Source organism: Sus scrofa, chromosome 8, assembly GCF_054392235.1.
Source record: "Sus scrofa isolate SSC_HxYL_T2T_F1_AM1 chromosome 8, Sscrofa_HxYL_maternal_Yorkshire_Landrace_v2.0, whole genome shotgun sequence".
Taxonomy (NCBI): Eukaryota; Metazoa; Chordata; class Mammalia; order Artiodactyla; family Suidae; genus Sus; species Sus scrofa.
Genome location: NC_139390.1, coordinates 122,194,705 through 122,201,449, shown reverse-complemented (window position 1 = coordinate 122,201,449; position 6,745 = coordinate 122,194,705).

Here is a 6,745-nt window from a genome sequence, read left to right as displayed (position 1 = left end):
CTTTAGGTTGGAGGTAGCACCTCCAAACCACCATAGAAGATACTGATCCTCCCATGTTTTGCTTTTAAAGCAGACATTACCTACCTATATGCTGGAAATTTAGGATTTGATTTAGGAAGTTCAAAACTTCATGGGGCTTATGTATAAATAGTTGACCAACACCTGCGGGGGGGGGGTGAGGCTGGGGGTGGGAGGGGCTCTCTTAAATGCTGAAGATTTGTGTGGCTTTCCTTCTTCTGACTACAAAAAGTATTCATGTGGGGGATAGACTTTTTTCCCCTTGGTAAACTGGTAAAGTTAATGACGTGTGGGGGTTCTGAAGGGTGAGATAAGAAGAACTGTAAAGCCAGGGAGAGGAAACAGGGGAAAAGTGGACTAAATGGATGCCTTCCTGCATTCAGCCTTTGAGGAATACTCTCGGAACTATAATTTCATCGCGGATTAAATGGGCTTTGAGCAAAGGACCTCCTGAAGTCTAAACCATGCCAGATGTTTCTGTCTTATGAGAAAACACTTCACTTACCAACTGGAACTCAACTTGCTGCAAATTAAGAGATTCCAGTAAATGTTTTAAAGGTCTTCTCTCATTTGATCCAGCAATCCCACTCCTTGGCATCTATCCAGAGAAAACCATGACTCAAAAAGATACATGTACTCCAATGTTCATTGCAGCACCATATACAATAGCCAAGACATGGAAACGACCTAAATGTCCATTGACAGAGGAGTGGATAAAGAAGATGTGGTACATATACACCATGGAATATTACTCAGCCATTAAAAGGAATGAAATACCAGCATTTTTAGCAACATGGATGGACCTAGAAATTATCATGCTAAGTGAAGTTAAGACAGTGAGACACCAATATCATATGCTATCACTTATATGTGGAATCTAAAAAAAGGACACAATGAACTTCTCTGCAGAACAGATAATGATTCACAGACTTTGAAAAACGTATGGTTTCCAAATGAGACAGGTTGGGGGTTGGGAGGATACGCTGAGTGTTTGGGATGGAAATGCTATAAAATTGGGTTGTGATGATGGTTGTAGAACTATAAATATAATAATATTCATTGAGTAATAATTTAAAAAGATCTTCTCTCAGCGATGTACCTTCTTTTGCTCTCATATATTTATCATCCATCATCCTATGGGGGAAGCACCAATTAAATCAGGCATTTGCTAGGCTGTTGAGTTACTGCTGCTGTAATTGGGTTTCCCATGTTTTTTCCATGGAATTACAGAGCTCATTACCATGGAATCTGCTAGGCCTGTGATGGATAAAAATGGAAGTTAGTATGGAAAAGCCAGGCTCCTAGAGATAGCTTATGTAGTGTGAGATTTGATCTTCTGGAGTTTGGCTTAAGGTGGCTCTTGGTGACAATGGAACAGGAATGGGGCCCTGGAGAAAGGAAGTGTGTGAGAGCTGAATCTCCCCGATTTCAGGAACTCCAGGGATCTTCATATTAATCTCATTTAACTGCTCCATGCTACAGGTGAGAAACTGAGGCCCAGAGAGTTGATAGCCACCCAGCCTGAGTGTGGGACCAGCGTGGGGCTCCAGTACTGGAGTTTCCTGAAGCCAGCCTCCTGCAGAGCACTCAGTGGCCCACCAGTGTTTAAGGAAATTAATGAGTGCTAGGTGAGATGGGTTCGGAAAATGCTAGGTTACTCATTAAATGAATATCTTTTTGGTAGAGTCCTTTTAAGATCTAGTATGAGATATGTATTATGAATCTCCAAGAGCAATTATGGTAGGTGGCCTCATTTTCCCCTCAGAGCATTCTGTAGAAGTATTACTCCATGGAATTCCCTTTGGGAAATGCTCTATTTTGGACATCATTCTTAAGGCATCCCCACTGGATCCATGGCATTTAGAACAGATTCGCACAAGACCCTGAGGGGAGCAAGTTTGTCTGATAAAATACGGGATACCAGGTTAAATTCTGTTTCGGGTAAACAACAAATAATTACTTAGTATAAGCATGACTCATGCAATATTTGGGACATGTTTAGTCTAAAAAAAATTCATCCTTTGTCTGAAATTCAAATTTAACTGAGGAATCCTATATTTTCATTTGCTGATCTGGCATTCCTTAACCAGGAGAGCCTTCACCAGAGTGGCTCTGGAAATGAAAGCAGGCAGAGAGGAAAGACCCTTCAGTGACAGGCAGGCTGGTGCTCTGCTTTAGGAAGGCGATAAGCACAGGTGAAAACACCAGCCCCTGGGCTCTCTGAGCCAGAGAGGGAGCCCAGGTGCTCCCAACCCATTGAGACCAGAGGTTCTCAAACACGAGTGGCTACGGCCCCTGTTTTGGAAGTTCATGGGGCAGTTTTCGTTGTGACAATTGGAAGAAATGTCAGATATCCTGTAATGTGTGGGACAGTCCATAGTTCCCCACCCCACATGCTTTTTGAGTGTCCTACCTAATATTCACATGAATAATTACTCTTATCTCCCTTAAATTCCAGTGTATGCATTTTATGCCGGTATAAGCACCAGACAAGCTTCTTTAATGTCTCCTAGGATGGCCCTGCTTCAGTATTTATGTGATGAACTATGTCATTCTATTATGAGTTACTTTCCTTTTATTGATCCTCTTTCTATAGTTAAGGGCATGTGTGTGTGTTTAATTATTAATGCTAGTAGGCAATATTCTCTGTGTCATTACCGGGGAGTAAAATAGGTGTTAGAAAATATTCATAATAAAAAGGGACTATTTGAGATCCCTGGTGGCCTAGAGGGTTAAGGATCTGGTGTTGTCACTGCAGTGGCTTGGGTCACTGCTATGATGCAAGTTTGATCCTTGGCCTGGGCGCAGCCAAAAAATAAAAATAAATAAATAAAAAGGGACTGTTTGATAGAAATCACTCAGCCACACTGCTTTTCTTGACTATGGTTAAGGTGCGAGTTCTGCTTGTTCATTGGTTGTTCTAGTTAGAATTAGGTTTGCCTGTGTTATAATAGAAAAACAAAACAGTAGTTTAATAATATGGATATTTATATCTATTTCACAAAAAAAGATATTCAGAAGTAGGCAGTTTGGGTTTGGGAGGCTTCATCCTTGCAGGTCTCTGCTCTGCCATCTACATGGTATTTGTTCTCACGGTCAAGGCGGCTGCTAGAAGGCATCTGCCAGTTGGAACACTCCTTTTGGAAGCCAACTTCCATTCTAAGGAGGACAAGCAGACACAGGCAGAGGTCTACGCAGAGGGGACAAAGGACCCCAGCAAACAGCCGCGTTGGAGCTGCCAGCCGGCAGCTGTGAGGCTATTCTCAGCCAGCACCTTCTAGCACCCCAGCTATCACCACGTGAGTCTGAAGAACTGCCTGGTTAATTCACAGAACTGTGATAAATAATATGTTGTTTTGAGCCACAATGTTTTATTACTTCCACTTGAGGGTGAAGAGAGGTTGGGATGCAGCAATTGATAACCTAAAGAGCATTCATTCATTCATCCATCCATTATTCATATGCTAAGCACTGTTCTAGATGCTGAGGATCCAGGTGTAAAAAGACAGAGCATGTCCCATCCTCACAAAGCCTACCTTCCAGCTGCCTCCTTCCCCTAAGCACATATTTCAAATCTTCATTATATTCTCCAGGCCACCATTCCCCTTTCTTTACAGAGAAATTGGAAACTCTTAGGGATGTGAATTCTTCTGACTTCTTTCTCTCTTAGCTCCATTTCCCCAGATTTACACCATCTCCTCTGCCTTTCACAGAGCCCTCCTTTCGGCTGCTCCTGGCAGAACCATCCCATCTCCTGCCTCTGCCAATCCAATCCGTCTACCTGCTCTGCTTCCCCTCCTTCCTCTCACTCTGTGTCTAGTTGCTTCTACTCCATGAGCTCCATTCTTTCATCATGTAAACAGATTCAAGTCTCTTTTGGTCTAAAAACAAACACAAAATAAAAAGCTCCTCTTTCACCCTCTAGCTTCTGCTCTCTCTCTCTCTCTTTTTTTTTTTTTTTTTTTTTTTTTTTTTTTTTTTGTCTTTTTGTCTTTTCTAGGGCTGCTCCCGTGGCATATGGAGGTTCCCAGGCTAGGGGTTGAATCGGAGTTGTAGCTGCTGGTCTATCTCAGAGCCACAGCAACTCAGGATCCGAGCCACATCTGCGACTTACACCACAGCTCATGGCAACGCCAGATCTTTAACCCACTGAGCAAGGGCAGGGATCAAAGCCGCAACCTCATGGCTCCTAGTCGGATTCGATAACCACTGTGCCACAACGGGAACTCCCCTGCCCTCTCTCTTTTTTCCTTCACATTCAAATATCTAGAAGTTGCAGTTTTCTTACGCTTCCTCCATTTTCTCACTTCCAGTTTACTCTTCAATCTCCAGAACCAGGTTCCATGCCGCTGAAACTACTCTCAGCCAAGTCACTAGAGATTTATTGAGCACCTACTGTGTGCCAGACTAAGCATTGGGGGTATGGCATGAACAAGACTGGACGGCCCTGCTCGCTTCAGCTTGTAGTCTGGTAGGGGGGACAGATTTTTAACAAATTGACTTGGAAATAGAGACACAATTAGAAATCGGGTTAAGTGTTCGAAAGAGAATGGGAAGGAGATATTGTCACAGGGAAGGGTTGTGGATGGTCTCTAGGAGGAGGTGACTGTAAACTGACAGTCACCATTTTATAATTCCCTACGTTACTTACCTTTCACCAGCATTTGACATTTGTAACCATTCTTTTCTTCAACTACACTCCACACCCTTGTTAAGCTGATCTCTTTCTCCAGCCCATCCAGCCCTTTTCCTCTCTGTCTCTGCCCATCCTTTATTAGGTATTGTTCAGGCTCCCACCCTCAGCTTTCTTGTCTCACTAATATCTTCCCCAGCCACTTACATCCACATCCGTAGCTCCAACCACTGCCAATGTGCTGAAGCTTCCAAACCTGTCTCTCCAGCCCCGATTACTGCCCCAAGCCCTTGCCTCATTTATCCAGCTTCCTTCCCAGCAGCTCCATCTGGGTTTTCACAGACAGCTCAAGTCCAGAGCTGAACCCAGGCTTCTCCTCCTACCACCCCTTATTGCCATCCGCACTGCTTCTTGATGAAGCCTAAAACCAGGGAGCCAGCCTGGATTCCTCCGTCTTCCTTCTGCCCCCTCACCCACACATAACATTTAATAAAAAATTGCTAAGTCCTGTTGACGCTATATCCTTACTCCTATCTCTATTCTTCCATTTCCATGCCCATTACTCCTCCTGTTCAGACCGACAGCTGCCCATCCCTGCCCACCCCACCTCAACATGAACAGAAGCCTCACTAGACTCTCTTCCCCCAGGTCTTTTCTCCCATCAGCCCTCTGCGCTGCTATATGAGAGAGTGACTTTAACATGTACAACTGATAGATCATGCTGCCATTCAGAATTCATCAATGGCCTCTGCTCTGGGTCCTGCTCCATGCTTTAGTCCCTCTCCCCACCCCAAGACCCTCTCCCAGAGGGATGTGCACAAATTGAGCCTGTGCCTCACCTGCCCCCCACCCACACCCCAGTTCAGAAATCCAGAACTCTGGGGTTCCCTGTGCACACAGTGCTGAGGGCCACCATCTGTGTCTTTACACGAAGGACAAGACATCGTGTAGTACTGAGGGCAGACAGTTTGCCCCCCTCGCACCTTCCCCACTGCTCTCCTCATCTCCTAGCACTGGACATTCTTTTTCCTCTGCTGGCACTGCCCTCCTCTTCAACCCATCAGAGTAAAACTCCTAGGCATTGTTGGCAGCTACTCCCTTTTCTTTGTATTTCTAGCCCCTCCTGTGCCAGTAGCCACCATGCATAAAGGAAGCTACCTCTATGAGCCAAGAAATGCATCCTGCTTGCTCAAGTTCAACATTGCTTACATTTCAGTGGCATGAGGATTTAGGAAAAGCATACCCCAGCATGGGTATGTGGTATCTTACATTAATACCCTGTGCATTGAGTCTTTTCTTTGTGCCAGGCACTTTGATAAGCATTTACATACATTATCATATTTACCTTCACTTTAGCCCTGTGAAACACACGTGGCCATTAAACCTGCTTTACAGACACAGAAACTGAAGCTCAGCAAGGCCAAATTAAAAGTCCCAGGTCACACAGCCAGCAAAGGAAAAGTCAGTTTCTCATCTAATGACTCTCATGCACATACCGCTGCAATGGCTCATGCCTTTCTGCATGCTGCATTAGAGTAGTGCATCAGAGCATTAGAGCTGCATTAGAGCACTGTCACGGTCGTTCCTCTTCCAGCCAGTACAAATGCATTTAAACACAGCAAGGTATTCTCAGGGAAGAAATTCCTGTATGATCTGCCACTGTTTGTCCTTAAAGAGAGAGTATAGAAAAATAATCAAAATAAGCAATTAACTTGCTAAATTTTACCTCCAATTTATTTAGTATGTGTGTTTGTAATAAGAGACATATTTAAGGTAGTTTTTTGAACTTAGAAGTCCCAATAAAAAATTTGTTCCAAGTGATTAATGTGTGTTGTGTGTGTGTGTTTAGATAAAGCAATTAGACTGCTTCTAGAACAGAAATAGAAAGGGAGCAACAATGTCATGAATTAAAATTTCTTCCCTCTTACCTGAACACATGAATCCTCAGATAGTCAAAATACTAACTTACTACTAAATATCAATAATTAGGCAGCAGAGGAAAGATTTATCATGGCACTTATGTGCTCAGAGGCATGAGAATCATGTGCTAATCCATGCATCAAGATAAAATTCCTCCGCTGAGGTGCCCGGGAA